Consider the following 18,813-nt stretch of genomic DNA (forward strand, 5'->3'; position numbering starts at 1 on the left):
GGCATGTAATCAAAATCTCAAAACATGGTTGAGTACATTATACTTTGCCAAGTTTTTAAAAAAACCAACTAATCAAGTTACGGTATATGGAATTGCCGCTGCTCTCTCTCACCGACTGACCCAAAAAAAATGGGTGTTTCCTCAGAAAACCCGTCTGGTAAGGCATGCACCGTTCGTAGTAATAGGTGACTGACCCGTGGTAAGTCATATTACGCAATCACGTCCAGTGGTACTAGATGCCTTACTACTAACCTCTCGGGTCTACACATTCTCTCAAAGCCAGGGGCAAGTTTTATGAGCTAAGCCCCGAGGGATATAAGGTCTTATGTAATGGTTGGTCATATAAACTTCAGAGATGGCTCGTTTGACTAGAAATTGAACGTTATAGATACCTTTATAAGATTCATCAAAAGTGATCGGTGTGTATCTACTCCCCTCCCCCGCCTTTTGCTGCAAATACATCCGATAAAAATTTTGAGATAGTCATTTTGTTTAAAATAGTCCAAAATTCAAATTACTATATATTAGGGGTTGAGAAATATAGCCCCCAGACAAGAATTGTAACTATGTAAGTTGTAAGTTCTTAAGAATCTAAACTTTTGTATTTGCGTCTTAATATTTTACTAAATTCCGAATTGACTTAATTAGAAATACTCCCTATTTTAAGAAGAGTTGTCCTCAACTCTCAATATTTTACCTTTAAAACAACTTCATTTTGGACATAGTTATTATGCTGCCATCTTTGGGTCATTCTGTGCATATACCCTCAATGGGTTTCCTTAGGGTCATGTTTATGGCCAAATATATGCCATGTCCTTTATTTGTCCAAGGATATTAATTTTTGAAATTTATCCCTATTTCTCTTTTTCTCTCTCTTTAAGACTGCAAAATTTTCTTTTCACCCTCATTCTCATATGCATCTTCTGTTTTATCTTGACTCCCAGTGGCTTAAGCATTAAATTAGGGTTTCTGCGTAAATTTGATTTCAAGTTATATTAGAAACTATTTGATTAGTTGAGTTTAAATTTCATTCCCATTAATAATTTAATTTATCTGGGTGATGTGGTTGGTATACCGTTTATTTTTCGGGGTTAGAAAAGCCTTGGATAAATTACACATAAAAATTTTGTTTTTTTAAATTTTCACATATTTTTCCAGCACAAAGCATATTCACATTCTTTCAAAAATATATATAGTCAATTAGGCTATTTAGCACATTTTCTAGGCCTAATTTGAGTTCTGATTTTATCTCACTTTATGATGAACTGGTAGCAGAGTTCTGTAGTACTGTATATGTTTTCCAAAATATTAGTTGACCAGTTATGGTTTGGTTTCTGATTGTGTGAGGTGTTGGTATCAGAACACAATTGAACTGGCTTTGAAATTTGCTACTTTCCAAAAAAGTGTCAAAAAAATGATTAAGAAAATCTATTTGAAAGGATGTTACGAAAAAGTTGATTTTCAAAAAAAGCTAAGGCTGTATCTAAAATAAATATTCAAATTGGAATACACATAAAGCATAAAGTGTTACATATATAGTAAAAAGAAACATTCAATTTTGTAAAGGTTAATTACTCTTAATTACTTTTCTTTCTTTTTGCTCTAAATATAATATGCCGCTTAAATAGAAACAATATGTTTCTTCCTGGCGATTTCTTTCATCATCCTTTTCAAACTTAATACTTAACGGATTATTTCACAATAAAAATATTTACACGTTGACTCGAAGTTATGAAATATCACAAAGTTGAGGTCTTTCTATTAAGCCTTTTTAATAAATGGTTCTTTCTATTTCTGTCCAGCTAAGCCTTTTTTCCGGAGAGTGATTTATTGTTCATTTCTTAGTAACACGAGTTTGCAAATATAATTACAGTTCTATATGCTATTGTGCGCTCAAGAACTCACACTACGTTCATGCACCACGCGCTTCGTGTGCTCAAGGGTTGTCAAAAACCCGAGACCAGTTTTTTTGTATAATATTAGGTTTAACTGTAGTAATTCACATATTCGCGGTTTATCCTTTTCTAAAAGAATGTATATTTTTTTCCAATTATATTCAACAATAGCTAAATTTGTGGCTTGAGAATCAGTTTGAAAAACCTTGAGATGGAAATTTCTGACTTTTTACCTTCTTGTTGTGCCCTCACCTCAGTAATATCTATTTGGTGCTTGATCACCATAAGAAGCGTCTGATAGGTTCAACGGCAGTTTTCCTTGTGATTCTGTTGAAGCTAATAGGTTTATTAAGAACATGTAAACACAACAATATATTATGTATATCTACACTCTTTATATGTAGTTAAAATCTTCCCATAGGCTCTTCCCTTTGGTAAAAAGGTGGTTCTTTTCGAAGGAATATATCCTTATCTCCATATTTTCTTTTTTTACGTACCGTAGTTTTCTTTTAAGACATATAAGCGAACATAACTGTTCTCGCTTTAACTTCCCAACTTTAAGTTGTCTTGCCTTAAATTTCGACTTCAACTTGTGTCCTTTTGTCACCCAATTTCTTTTACTTCACTTCCGTCTGGCTATATTTTCAACTTGAACCCTTTTTTTCCTTTTTTTTGATTATTTACTTCAAAGAAGCCTAAGAATTTTATTTTCAAGTCTTTTTCATCTTTTTCAGTACTATAGGTCGTTTCTAAGCCTATATTTATATGTTTCATGTTTTATTCAATAATTTTTACAAGTTTTTATGCTGATTGCCATTATATGGTCAAATTCATTATCTCCTTATTTTTAGGGGGGTGGGGGTTGTCTATTTTCGCAACCTGTATTTTTTTGTTTTTGGAAATTATTTAAATTTCTTTGTCCAAAAGTGTTTGTGTTCTAAAAGTACTGTATTTTTCAGTTGATTTTTAGAACACTTTTAGTTAAGTTTTGTACCGCATTTTCTAGCCCAATTGTCCATAAAATTGCAATTTTTACGATATACTGGTTGCCAATTTTATCCTAGCTTTAATTACTATTTTATTTGCCAAAGAAAGAGAAACAATAATTCCCTTGGCAAGGCTAAATCACTTTACATGCGGTGCTCACTATCTGTGGTTTATTGAGAAGCTTGAATCTGGAAAAATTATATAAAATGAATTTCTGTTCATTACTGCGAGTTTTTTCGTTGTTTAATGGTATATTTTATTTTCAAAGAAAAAGTGGATACGTTTAGTTTGTGTTAGGTTCAACGAATTGTGATTTGGGTGTTTGTGTTGGCACAGGTGACAATCAGTTATTTAAGCTAGGAATTTCCTGTGCCAGTTTGTTTTCTCAGATCCAATACATCGCTAGAGTTAAAATTATTACCTTGAACTACTTTGGTTTGCTTGTGACGATGAGGTTTATTTTTGGCTTATTTTTAATGGATTTTGTCGTTGGCTTTTACCTCCTGGTAAGTTTGTAGGTTATAATTTATTTTTATATTGCTTTTCGTTTCTTTTACCTAGCACTGTTTTGTTTTCTAAGCTTATTCTAAGTTTCTTTTAAATCTTTATTGCGCTTAATTATTGTCTTTAAATTTTTAATTCCTTTTCATCTTGTGTAACTAATAAAAAAATTATTATATTAGACTATAACTAATTATAAAAAGATTACAGCCAGCTTATACATGTAGTGCGGGCTTAATGTAAACTCCCGCTGCCTTTCCTATTATTATTTTTAATTCCCGTCAATTTTTTTTCTTCAAATTCGACTGGGGATGCTACCTCAGAGGTCAAAGGTCAGTAGATGTATTGCATGTACTTAACAACGAGAGACCAGCAGTGATTGAGCTACTCCAAATTTGCTAGCTTCCAATGACCCTATTTCCGTAGTCTGCCCTCCTTGGGTTTTTTTTCAACAACCGAAAAAAATTTTTTTTTAATATACATATAAAAAAAATTGCCTTATAATGCTGATTCTAAATATATAATGTTTATTAAGTTTACCTTCACCCGTATAAAGTTAGGAATTTGAACATTAATTATTGTAATATAAACTGTAACGTCCTGTGTAATTGTTTCCGTAATATTATTTTTTTGGTTCCTGGATACAATCTACTTGTAGGCTAATTAGAATATAAGGGACTATTGGCTTCACTCTATTTGATTTCTACTATCAGGCCGTGTTTTATCTGATATACAATCTATCTGATATTCGACTAACCTGTACTGATTTATAATTAGACTAGACTTGAGGATGGTTCGTCATTTAGTAACTGTAAGAGCGGACCATAAAAATCAATATTGGCTATCCCAAAAGGATGCCTTGCCTTCTCTCTTTGCCTAATGTGGGCTTATATATTATGTAAACAAGCATAACAGTTTCCAAACACTGGCTTGTTTTACATCTACATGGCTCGAAAGCAGCCATGGTTTAAAGTTCAAATTTGAACTTTCTTCTGACGCATTTTGTGCGGCTAATTCAGAATTTGAACTTTTTCTAGCACAATCTTTCAGATGAAGGTCTTCTGTGAAGGGATAGGAGACCCTTTTGACACCTAGCCCCATGCCTCCATTTTTTGTGATTATTGTTTTCTCTCACCGAATTTCTTGCCTTATGCAGACTTCCCATCACAGCTGGGTAACAATTCTTTTTTTTTCGCTTCCTTCAGCAACTTTTGCTGAGCATCCACATTTGTTTTCGTACTTATAAGGTTACTTTTCTCTTTTTTTTCATCCATTTTCTCAAGTGCTTTAATTACAAATTTATATATCTTTTCCTTTCCTTTACTTGTGATGTTACATAACTAATCTAGCATTCGGATTAGCTTTAACAAAGGTAGTTCTAACACTTACTACGTCGCAAAATGCCATATTTTCGAAGCGTCTCTACTCCTAAAAACACTCGGAAATGGCAGCTTCTAACCTATGATTGTTCGGGCCACAATTTATTTGCTTCCTTTGCTAAGTTGTAGCAGTGTTATCCTTCAACAATAAGTCTATAGCCTGTGCCTGTAGTAAGGCTGAATTAGAACCCTATTTGCTACTATTCTGCCTAAAGTTCTTCTGTTTCTACCAACGTTTCATCGGTCCAGCTAGATTTTGTTTTTCTTTACGTATTATATTTTATTTTATTCTTTTAATTCGTGGTACGAATACTTTATTATTTAGTGATATATGGCACTACTACATATTCGACTAGGCACACATGTTATTGCTATGCCTGTCCTGATAACAGAAAAAATTTTAAAGATGGATCACGCTCCCAAAATGTGTAGTATTCTGTCTTGGAATATAAATGGGAAAGCACTTGAGAAAACAGTTCTGCTTGATACTATGAGCCTAACAAATGAAGTAATTTGTATACAAGAGCATCTGCTTTCCGAGGACAATACTAACCTGCTCAAGTTCTCAAGTTCACTCCAGTGTTTTATTCGGCCAGCTGAACGTGTGAAATCCAGGGGTCGGCCATCTGGTGGTTTAGCCACTTTGGCGAGAAAATCTCTTCAGGCTGAACTTATAGCATCAAGTAAACACCTCCTCGCTGTTAAAGTTAGCGATACTGTGATAATTAACGTCTATCTTCCTACTAATGATAGATCTAGCCTCTCGGACACCAAGTTCACGGCTGCATGTACTCAGATAAGCCGTTACGTGAAGGCTCAGATTTCTGGGAATACGAAAGTTCTATTAATAGGGGATTTCAACTGTGACCTACTTAATACCAAATCTGAAAGGACTCAAATCGTTATAGCTTCCCTTCCTGATTAGTTAAATGTCGTTGATATAGACAAAACTTACACATTTATCAGTATTGTCAACACCGTCTCAAATCTTGACCATGTGTTAGCGAACTTCCCGGTGAGTGACGAAGTAAAAGTTGCAGCTGATGGTTCATACTCTGACCATTTGCCTTTGTCATTGTCAGTAACACTGGACTGTCCAAAGTTGTCGGGTCAATGCAAATCCCAATGGAGAGTATACAGTGACTGGAAACAAGTTTCAAATGATCTCTTTGCGGCTACTTCTTGGGATATCCTGAGTAAAATAAAAGTTCCCTTCCATATGCTGCAGAGAAATGCAAACTCGTATTGCAGTGAAAGTGAAATACGTCTGCAGATAAACATGTACTGTGCACAAATTTCGCATGCTCTGAGTATCGCGGAGAGTGTAGCAGTTCCTGTGAAGTGTATCCATAACAGATCGCAGGTGAAAGGGTGGTCTAGAAATCTGGAGCTAGCGGTGGCTTGTGCGTCAGCGAAGCTGTGGCTGAAAGTTTGGTATGATAGCGGGAAGCCACAAAGTGGAATAGTGAACGAGATTCGAATCCATACTAAACGAAATTTCAATAAAGCGTTAGATGCCCACCGTGCAACCCTCAAAGGAAATTTTGTGCAGAAGCTCAGTAAGAATCTTAACCTTATTTGGTCGCTTCGGTCTAAGCCTGAAGAAGCTAAGCCTACGTCTAATGTTTCTGCTAATCAGTGGAGTGCTTACTTTGAGTCAGAGTTCAAAGCGCATGATCCATTTCTGCAGTCTAATTACGAGAATGAGCCTTCTTCTATGCTTACCGACACCTTCGAAGATTTCTCAGTGTCACCGGTCACGATTTGCTAGGCCGTTAAAAAGCTGAAAAAGGTATACTCAAAAGGCTGCGATAGTATTTGTGCTCTACATATTTCTTTAGGAGGTTATGTTTTTCACTATCGCATTGCCCATCTCTTTCAGATTATTTTGACACAAGGGATAGTCCCGAGTTGCTTTAGTCTGGGTATGGTTATACCGATATTAAAGAGGGGGAAGCCAGCCGAACAGTCTTCTTCGTATCAGCCAGTAACGATATCTTCAGTATTTTGTAAACTATTCGAGATTGTTTTGTTTGATGAGATTTATGATAAGTGTGAGATGCCTCCACACCAGTTTGGTTTTCGAAAAGGCCTCGGTTGCACCCATGTACTTTATCTTCTTGCTAACATATTACTTGATGTTCATCTCTCGCGAGAAACTTTGATCTTAGGTCAGTATGATGCCAGGAGAGCTTTTGACTCTGGGATTCATGCCCATATTTTGTTTGATCTGTGTAAGCAAGGCGTGTGTTCTTCTATTTTAAGGTCAAAACGGGATATTTAAAGTAACATCAAGCTTCGCGTTCATTTGCAAGATAGTGAGCTTAGTGGGGAGATATCCGTACATAAGGGAATTAAGCATGGGGTTATAACGTCTCCTACTTTGTATAATAACAGTGTTAATGATGCGCAACAGGTTATCTCTCCGAGTTATATTTGCAAGCATATTGACTTGTCACTTCTGGGATTTGCAGATGATCTTTTAAATCTGTCTCGGTTGCTTTCTTCATTAGAAAATAATTTCTCGCGTCTTCAAAAAAGTTATGCCGATATTGGTTTGCAGTTTAATGTAAAAAAGTCTGCTGTTTTGTTTTTCAATTTCCCTGAAGATAATCTTACAGTCAGGCTTGATGGAATTACCGTGACACCGTCTAGTCACATTACGTAACTTTGCCTGCCGATTGGTCGTAATCTTCGAGAAACCCAGTCTTTGCTTATTGAACACCTTTCTAAAAAAAAATGCGCATTGTCTATGTGAGTGTTGTCACTACCCGTCGCAATTCAAGCCGTAAATATCTGGCTCATCTTCATAATGCAGTAGCTTTGCGTCATGTCTGGTACCTGTCTCCTTTTTGGAAGCTCCTGAGTTCACGAAAAAAGAAAGACATAAGGTCGGTAATTTTCAAGTATGCCCTATATCTTCTTCAAGCCCCGCCTTTTGTTAGAAACCGCCATATTGTTGCGAAATATGGAATTGTTGAGCCTCTGAGTGCCGTGGAGGAGGTAATTCAGAATTATGTGAAAAAACTAGAGCCTCTGGATCACGAATGGGCCCACCTTCTCAAATAGTTATGTTTTTATGTAGTTCTTTCTGTTTGTTTTTGTTTTTGTTGCCAGTTTTTGCTTTTTCTTTCTTTTCTAGTTTGTGCTCTGTCTTTTTTTGTTGATTGTAAGACAGGTTATTAATAAAATTCATTCATTCATTCATTGTATTTATTACTAACACTAAGCAAACTACTAATTATACACTTACTTCTACTTGCTAAAAACTAGATACTGTATTTTTTTTTTACTTTACAATTCTTGATTGAGCCTTTTTTCCATTTTTTCTATTGTACCCAAATCTCTGAGGGGACACAAATCTATTTCTAATAGCCAAAGTTCGAGCAAAGCTCTTCCAAGTTTTGCTAATTCGAGCATCGCTAAAACCGAAGTCCATTTACATTCCCCTTCTAATACGGTCATTTCGATTTTTTTTTCTTATTTTGCAACCTTATTTAGTCTCCTCTACCCAGTTTTTCCGCAATGCACCAGTTGTGCTAACATGGTTTTTATGGTATTTAGGTGATGTTGTAGTTGTTGCCTTTATTCTCCCTTTATAGGAGAGATAATCTATGACCCTAAGGTAATTAAACTTTGTTAGCGTGCCTTAGGCTATGACCAGACTAATGAGGCGTACCAGCTGGGTATATTCGAGAGACTAAATGTAGATTGTAGAGGGGTTGTCTATAATACAATACTTTGATTCAGTTAAAATACACTAGTACAAGGTTTAATAATATATATATATATATATATATATATATATATATATATATATATATATATATATATATATATATATATATATATATATATATATATATATATATATATATATATATATATATATATATATATATATATATATATATATATATATATATATATATATATATATATATATATATATATATATATATATATATATATATATATATATATATATATATATATATATATATATATATATATATATATATATATATATATATATATATATATATATATATATATATATATCTGCCAAAATGTGGGATTTTGTATTTTTTGCCAGAAGAAAGATCACGGATGTGTTTTTTTTTTTTCATTATTTTCCCAGGGGTGATCGTATCGATCCAGTAGTCCTATTCTCCCAGTAGTAGTATTGATAGCGGTAGATCGTATCGATCCAGTAGTAGTTTATTCTCCCTTTATAGGGGAGATAATCTATGACCCTAAGGTAATTAAACTTTGTTAGCGTGCCTTAGGCTATGACCGGACTAATGAGGTGTACCAGCTGGGTATATTCGAGAGACTAAATGTAGATTGTAGAGGGGTTGTCTATAATACAATACTTTTATTCAGTTAAAATACACTAGTACAAGGTTTAATAATGTATATATATATATATATATATATATATATATATATATATATATATATATATATATATATATATATATATATATATATACTGCACAAATGTGGGATTTTGTATTTTTTGCCAGAAGAAAGATCACGGATGCGTTTTTTTTTTTTTTCATTATTTTCCCAGGGGTGATTGTATCGATCCAGTTGTCCTAGAATATCGTAAGAGGACTTATTCGATCGGAAATTAAAAGTTCTAGTTCCCTTTTTAAGTGACCAAAAAAATTGGAATGCAACTGGTCCCCTCCCACGCTCATTTTTTTCCCGAAGTCACCCAATAAAAATTTTGAGATAACCATTTTATTTTGTTCAGCAAAGGCGAAAATCTAACAAATATATCTCTGAGGATTACTTAATCCCCACCTGTTCCCGAGGGAAGGGCTACAAGTTATAAACTTTGCCCATTGTTTACATATAGTATTGGTAATTTGGAAGTATACAGACGTTTTCATGAGGAATTTTTTTTCCAGTGGGGGGTCGGGTTCAGAGTAGGGGTTACGGGGAAGGATCTTTACAAGGAGGATATTTCCTTGGGGGAAGGGACATTTCTATGAAGGGGGTGCCAGATTTCTCAGCATTATTTAAAAAACGATCAGAAATAAAATAAAAAAACAAGTTTTTTTCAACTGAAAGTAAGAAGCAACATTGAAACTTAAAACAAACAGAAATTATTACGTATATGAGGGGGGGGGTTCGCCCCCTAGTCAATACCTCGCTCTTTACGAGAACGTTCTGTAAAGAGCTAAAGTATTTTATCTTTAGCGTAAAGAGCTAGGTATTGACTACGGAGCGAACTCCCCAATATACGTAATAAAAAGATACGAATAAAGAAATTCATTACGTAAGTTACGTCAGAACCAAATTTCGAGAAAGCCAATTAGCCAAAAAAAAAGAAAATTAATGTGCGAATTTCATTTTAATTATTCATGTACGGTGAGCGAAAAAAAAGCTGCATTAATTCAAAAACGTTCAGAAATTAACTAAAAAAACAAGTTTTTTTTAACTGAAATAAGGAGCGACATTAAAACTTAAAACAAACAGAAATTATTCCATATATTAAATGGGCTTTCCCCTTCTCAACGCCGCGCTCTTTACGCTAAAGTTTGACTTTGTATTAAAAAATAAAGTTGTGAGACAAAGTCAAACTATGTGACTCTGTAAAGTTATGAGACAGAGTACGGAATAATTTCTGTTCGTTTTAAGTTTTAATGTCGCTCCTTATTTTCAGTTTGAAAAAACTTGTTTTTTTAAATTAATGTCAAGGTAAAAGTATAAGGCCTACTGCGTATTTGGCGCTTTACTAAAAGGAATTTGATTACAAATATTTTCTTTTGTTCTTATTACAACATTGAACATAAAATAAAAATTGCAGTGAAACCAGACCAGGATTTATAAATAGGCCCACTAGGCCCTGCGCTTTTCACTATTCTCGAAGTTTAGGGGATTTCCCTGAAAATCTTGCAGAAACGAAGCGGTAAAAACGCTTGGGCCTAGAGGCGTAAAAGCTTTAACTTGGGTGAAACAAAATATTGAGCTGGTGAGCTTTCAGCAATTGATATCATTATATATCCAATTTTCAGTTTAATTTGTTAGTTCTTACTAAAACTGTTAAATTATTTTAGAAAAAAAATTTGAAATAGGGAATTTTTAAAAACTTGAAACTTTGATAAATAAATACGAATAGAAATTAATTTAAAAAAAAAATTCCGAAAAATGAATTTTCGAAAGAAAACTAAAGGCCATATTAAACTCAAGATCAGAATAAATTGAAACCTACAATAACTCAAACTCAAAACAACCACAAATTACTATTAAAGAATAAATGAAATCCAAAACGAACAGAAATTAAATAAACAATCATAGCAAAAATACATAAAACAAGTACTAACATAAATGAATAAATAAATCTTAAAATGAGTAAAGTTTAAATTGAATATCTCAAGCAAGCTTAAAACTAGCAAAAATATTCTGCTATTGAGGCATAAATGAAACCCGAGACGAACAGAAATTAAATAAACAATATTAGCAAACAAACAAACAATAGCTACTAATATAAAGGAGTAACTAAATCTTAAAACGAATGAAACATAAATTGAATATACAAATCTAGCTTGAAAAGAACAAAAAGAAGAGTTTGCGTTTTGCCCCCTTCTCTCACTGTACAATTCTAAAACACGGTGCGTCACTGGCACTTTACTAAAAACGGATTATATTACAAACATTTTCTTTTGTACTTCTTATAACATTGAAAATAAACATAGAAAATAGAGTAGAATTAAGTTTTGAACTGATGAGCTTTCAGCAATTAATATCATTATATGGCAAATATTCATTTTAATTTTATGAGTTATTTCCAAGACTGTTCAGGACAAAAATAGCTTCACTACAAACAAGAGTTTGGATACTGCCCCCTTTCCTTACTGTAAAAGTATAAAGCCTACTAGGTCATTGGTGCTTTACTGAAAACGAATTAAATAAAAAAAAGCAAGTTTTTTTTAACTGAAAGTAGGGAACGACGTTAAAACTTAAAACGAAAAGAAATTATTTCGTATATGAAGGGGGCTGTCCCCTCCTCAAGGCCTCGCTCTTTACGCTAAAGTTGTTTTATGGTTTAAAAAAAATAGAGTTGCGAGAAATTCAAACTTTGGCGTAAAGAGCGAGGCGTTGAGGAGGGGACAGCCCCCTTCATATACGGAATAATTTCTGTTCGTTTTAAGTTTTAACATCGTTCCTTACTTTCAGTTAAAAAACTTGTTTTTTTATTTAATTTTTGAACGTTTTTGAATTAGTGCAGGTTTTGATTTTGGCTCACCATACATGAATAATTAAAACAAAATTTGCATATCAATTTTACTTTTATTTGGTTAAATGGCTTTCTTGAAAGTTTAATCTCTCGAATGGCTTTCTCGAAACTTTAGATTTATTTACGAACGTTTTTATTAGTAATAAATATACGTAACTTACGAATTAATTTACGTAACGAACTTCTATATTCATAGATTTTTAATACGTATATTAGGGGGTTCGCCCCCTAGTCAATACCTTGCTCTTTAAGCTTGAGTTCGAATTTGTTTCCAACTCTTTGGAAATGACCTCTTAATCACAATCAGTTGATCAGTTGAAATCAGTTGAAAAAATTGTTTTTTTTATTTAATTTCTAATCGTTTTTTTTAATGATGCTGGAAAATCCGGCACCCCCTTCATAATAATATATCTTCCCCCATGAAAACTTCCTTCATAGAAAGATCCTCCCATATAACCCCTGACCCCCCCCCCCCCCTTCCTACCAGAAAAAACCCTGAAAACGTCTGTATACCTCCCAAAAACCAATGCTATATGTTAACATTGGGTAAAGTTTATAACTTTCAGCCCTCTCCCCGGGGACTTCGGGGGATTAAGTCATCCTAAAAGACATAATTAACATATTTTCGACCATGTTGAACAAAATGGCTGTCTCAAAATTTTGATGGAGTGACTTTGGGAGAAAAATGAGCGTGGGAGGGGGTCCTGTTGCTTTCCATTTTTTTGGTCATTTAGAAAGGGCACTAGAACTTCTAATTTCCATTCCAATGAGCCCTCCCACGATATTACAGGACCACTGGGTCAATACGATCACCCCTGGGGGAAAAAAACAACAAAAAAACAAATAAACACGAATCCGTGATCTCTCTTCTGGGAAAAAATGCAAAACTCCACATTTTTGTAGATAGGCGCTTGAAACCTATACAGTAGGGTTCTCTGATACGCTGAATATGATGGTGTGATTTTTATTCAGGTTCTATAACCTTTAGAGGGTTTTTCTGCCTTTTTTTACAAAATCAGCCAAATTTTCCCAGGCGCTTAACTTTTGTTGGGTAAGACTAAACTTGATGAAACTTGTATATTTTAAATCAGCATTAAAATCTGAATCTTTTGATGTATTTATTGGTTTTCAAAATTCCGTTTTTTACAGTTTCAGTTACCATTGAGCCGGCTCGCTTCTTACTTACAGTTCGTTATCACGAACTGTTTGATTATATTACAAATATTTTCTTTTCCAGTTATTGCAGCATCGAAATTGAAAATAAAATTACAGTGAAATAAAATCTTGAACTGATGATCTTTCAACAATTAATAGCATTATATATCAAATATTCAGTTTGATTTTATTTTTACTTTTCAAGACTGTTCAAGACACATATAGTTTTTAGTAAAGTGCCAATGACGCAGTAGGTTTTGCTTTTACAGTGAAAGAAAGAGGCAAAACCCAAACTCTTCATGGTAGATATTTTTCTTCCTTTCAAGCTTGATTTGCATATTCAATTTTAGTTTCACTCGTTTTAAGGCTTATTTATTCTTTTATGGTAATAACTATTGTTTTTTTCTTTGCTATGATTGTTTATTTAGTTTCTCTTCGTTTTGGGTTTCATTTATTCCTTAATAGCAAAATATTTGTTTTTCGTTTTAAGCTTGATTTGCGTATTCAGCTTAAGCTTTACTCGTTTTGAGAATTATTTACTCATTTATATTAGTACCCGCTGTATGTTTTTTTGCTATGATTGTTTATTTAATTCCTATTCGATTTGGGTTTGAATTATTCTTAAATAATCATATCTGGTCGTTTTAAGTTCGAGTTACCGTCGATTTCTATTTCTTCTGGTACTAAGTTTAGTATGGCCTGTACTTTTCTTTGAACACTGATTTTTTTGAAAGTTTTTTTTAATTAATCCACTTCAAAAGAGCACTTCCCTGCCATACTAAAGTGACACCTATGAATGAAAAAAAAAAACGCACGATTGCATGAGGCTTGTGAGTTGGGGTAGGTCATTTTTACAGTGTATTCTTATTACTGACCAATTGTGTAAATACGAACTTTTTAATTTTTGAAATAATTTTTGAAATTAGAAAATATACGATCCTGGAACAATACTTCGTTAGTATGTATAATAATTCAGACGAAAGATTCAAATATATAGAGGTGCTAAACCATGCTTTGTAGTAGTACAGTGCGGACATAAAGGCTTTCTAAACCACCATTTCAATTTTCCACTTTTGTAATAGTATAAGTATTACGTTAAAATCAAGGTTGACGCAATGGGTAGAAAATCAATGGGTTGAAAAAGGCTGGTCCCCAGCCCGCATTACACTTCCTGGCTGATGGGCCACAAAATGGAGATCAGCACCTCCGGTTTGGACCTTAAGGGTCTAGTGCCGTCATACTTACTTACTTACTTAATATCAAGGAACAGTAGATATTTTTTCATAAGTTTTTACTCTTGTACCAACAGAAGCGACTGATGCGTCACGGGCATAAGAATAAACAGGAAACGTTAGTGAACAGAAGTAGTTTTATCTTTATGTACAAATGCCACAGTCTCAATTGTTCAAATAGTCAACGCCTATGTCTTTCTTCTTTACAACGGTCTTTCTATTAGTATTTCTAGTTTACCTTTTATCCATGTATTTGCTTTATTTATATCTTGGTCCGGGAGAGGAAGTTTGTCATAATAAACGAGAGCGAATTGTTCTCTGAAATATTGGATAGCTAGAGATAATATAAACATAACAAAGAGCAAATGTTCATTTCTTGTTCAGTATTCCCTTAGGAGAGTAATAGAAAAAATATAGGCCCATGAGATATACTGAAATGGAGCAATAAAAGTAAGCATCAGAAAAGGTCAGATATTGATTTTATTTATATTTAATACCATTCACAGTTACTTTATTACTGACTGCCGAGGGTAGGAAGCTTAAAGAAATAGGGGTTGAAAGACCAAAGACACTCGTAACGATAAATAAAAGTTCAAATAGGGATACAATCCTTTTAATAGACAGTGTTTCACAAACAGTAATAGAAATTCACAAAAAATACCAGATATTTCGGTCACATATGCAGTAACCGTCATCAGTAGTAAAAACAAACTAAAACAATTTAAAACAAGAGTTCTTATACGAAATCAAATAAAACTACATATTGTTTAATTCTCTAATTCTTTTCAAAGCAAAGGCGGAAGATAGCCTCTTTGACCTTTTTGGATTTTATCCCAATTTGAACTTTGATTTATCGTCATGGAAAGGCAGTATTGTCTCCGAAATTATCTACGTCATACTTATGGGAATGATTTGACCAAAAATGTTTACAAATATATAAACACTCAGAAAAATATTCAAATATTATCAACCAACAGGATTTTCTTCTACAATGTAAGAAGATGAGAATGTGCCACCTTCACTAAAATTCAATTTACATTTGGGCAGTTTCAAGGAAGAAAAGTTTGAACAAAGCTTACATTTCAAGACTTTGAATCTCATTATTAAGAAAAAAAAGTCGAAAAAGTGCTTTAATAGTGAGAGACAAAACTTTCCCTAGAAAATTTTATATAAAAAAAAAGGTTAGTATAAGTGACTTTTGTTTTATTCAACAAGTTGGAAAAAATCACTTCAATCATGACTTTCGCCTTTCCAGAGAAAGATTGCTAAAAAAGTTTTCGAAATTATCAACAAATAATGCGGTAATACCTTCTTCAATTCTTGGACCAGGTGTGGTTAATTTTTCGTCAAGAACTCTAACAATAGAAGAACAATCAGTGCTTGAAAAGGGTCCGAAATTTTGTTTTAAACCAGATAAAGTCCCCGTTGAAGATATTATCTCTTGGATAGAAACATCTTTCCATAAAAACACAAATCTAATAAAAGATGTTAGCTTAGTAAGAGCTTCTACCGTGAAAACCCTTTCTAATTTTGAATTGAAACCGGAATTTCCTAGTACGACCATCAAAAACATAAGAATTCTTAAAAAGTTAAAAAAGGATGGTTCAGTTACCATTACAAAAGCAAATAAGAGTAACACTTTAGTTGTCATGAATACTGTGGACTACGAATCAAAATTAATGAGTTTACTAAATGATGAAAAAACATACAAGAAGCTATCGTATAATCCAACAGACTCTCTTAAAAATAAGTTTAATAACGAATTAAAGCGCTTAAAGGATGAAAGAGAAATTACACCTCAACTTTATTACAAAAGCCTGCCACGCAGTTCCTTGTGCTCTAAATTATATGGACTTCCCAATATTTATAAGCCTAACCTATCATTAAGACCAATTGTGTCAAGTACAAGGTCACCAACAAGTGTTTTGAGCAAGTGGTTAGTGTCAATCTGTAAACCACTTTTACTGAAAAGTGCACTTTTAAATTTGCACTTTACTGGAAAAATATAAATGTTTTTACTTTTATAACTTTAATAAATCAACTAATATTAACTTTTTAATTACTAAAAATCAGTATATGTATATTAAACTGACAATGCACATTCATTTGTGTTTTTTGAGTAAAGTGCAAATTTTGTTCTGACCTTGGGAGGTCATAGGGGTTTTGCGCCCAACTTTTGTTAATTTCTGCTCGTTTTGATTTTGACTCGGTTAATTATAGTAATTTCTGTTCGTTTTGGGTTTCATTTATTTATCGATACTGATTTGTGGTGGTTTCACGCTTGGTAGATTATTTGATTTTATTTTTGCTCATTTCTTGTTTAATGAAGTTCTTTACTTTTCTTTGAAAACTTATTTTGTGGAAAATTTTTTTAAATTAATTTCTGTTCATTCTATATTGACATAGTCTTTCCAGGGAAATAGAAAATTATACTTTAAATCTTTTCGTTTTTTTAAGACTTTATAGTTTGGCCTTCTATTTGTATGCTTGAGAAAAATTTTCAGCAATTTTTAACAACATGCACCCTTTTAAAAATCTGGTCACAAATAGTACTGTTTGATTTAGTTTCATACCAGTAGTGATAGTCCTATTGATGCGAATTACACATGGAATTACACAAGCCTGACGCTTAAATATACAGTGCAGTTTCACGAGCACAAGAATATACAGTGTAGTTTGACGAGCACATTGCAAAAAGCGACCAATCCCTTTATATTATAGACCTATAAAGTGATCAAACACGTTTTGGAACCATGGGTGAGATTGTGTAATGCAATCAGACTGGTTTAGACATAGGTTTCTAAGCCAAAACTTTTGATCGTCACATTACGTGTTCAAAAGGTTTGTTGCACCTTTTGTAAAAGATACTGGTTTCAGTCATAGGGTAAGAAAATCATGTTATTCGTATGAATAATGTTTTTTACTGAAGATACATCCAAGCCGAGCATGTTTCTGACTCAAAAATTGTCAGACACTAATAACCTCTAGGTTGAAGGTACCTTGCATCATGTCTAGAATTAACTGGCATATGGTGTTAAAGCATTTACCAAAAAAATAACTCTATTTGCGAAAAAGGGTATAGCATTTGCGAATTGAACTGTATGAACGATATTGATTGAATAATAGGGAAAAACAGAGCTAAATAACATTTGCGAATTGGATCGTATGAAGTTGGTAAAAAAGGGTCAAACTGATTAGCAGTTAAGGTAACCCCGAAGGGGTTGTTAACTCAGGCAATTTCTTATAAATTTGGAACAACACCAATCTATGAAAATTGTTAACGATGAAAGAATGACCTTGTGACTTGACCTAGCTTCACTTCTTCTATGTGTTCTGTATAAAACACAAGTGGCGTTTGAACAGTGTTGTCAATATAAAATATGGTCTAACATTATAGTATACTAAAAAGTTGATACTAGGAGAGATGTAGATGGCAAGAAAAAAATTTTAATAAATAAATTCAGAACAATCCATAGAAATCCTTACAAATGAAATAGTGAGGTATATATGAGTATGAATCATCAAGTATAAAAAGCAACAACGACCCTAACCACCAGGTACCTCAACCCTCAAAGGTCCCCTATCCCCAAACTCCAAGGGGCCCCCTCCCCTCCGACTTTTTGGCCCTCTCCCCCATTTTTTTTTGAAGATTTTTTTTACCTTTTTTTTATTATTTTCTAAAAAATGATACATTTTTTCAAATTTTTTTTTACATCTCTTAGAAGGACATGTAACATACTTAAAACATGAAAAAATCACATTTAATATTTTCCAAATTCAAAATGAGAATGATATAGAAATGTTAGTCGTGACTTTTACTATTAGAAAAATATTGTTTTTAGTAGCACTTTTTTTTATTGGGCTAAATTTTTTTTTGGACTTCAAAATTATTCAACTTTTTTTTCAAGTTTTTTTTTACATCTCTGAATCATATCAGAAAAATAGAACGATACTTTTGATTTAAATTTTAAAACATATTCTTGTGCATACCCATACTCCTATTGATGAGGAATAATGGTTCTCATTCAATATTTTTTCATGAAAAACAAACTATTTTCTTAACTAATTTTCTGGACATCAAAATTATTCAACTTTTTTTTCATTTTTTTAAATCTCTAAATCATATCTGAAAAATGGATTGACATTGTTGATTGAAATTTTAAAACATAGTCTTGTGCATACCCATACTCCTTTTGATGAGGACTGATGGTTCTCATTCAATATTTTTTCAGGAAAAACACACTTTTTTTAAGTAGATTTTTTTTGGACTTCGAAATTATTCAACTTTTTATTTTTTTTTATTTTTTAACATGGTATTTTTTTCAACTTTTTTTTACATCTCTAAATCATACCAGAAAAATAAAATGACACTTTCGATTTAAATTTTAAAAACATATTCTTGTGCATACCCA

Source organism: Artemia sp. Qi Xiang Cuo, chromosome 6 (assembly GCF_049724085.1).
Source record: "Artemia sp. Qi Xiang Cuo chromosome 6, ASM4972408v1, whole genome shotgun sequence".
Taxonomy (NCBI): domain Eukaryota; kingdom Metazoa; phylum Arthropoda; class Branchiopoda; order Anostraca; family Artemiidae; genus Artemia; species Artemia sp. Qi Xiang Cuo.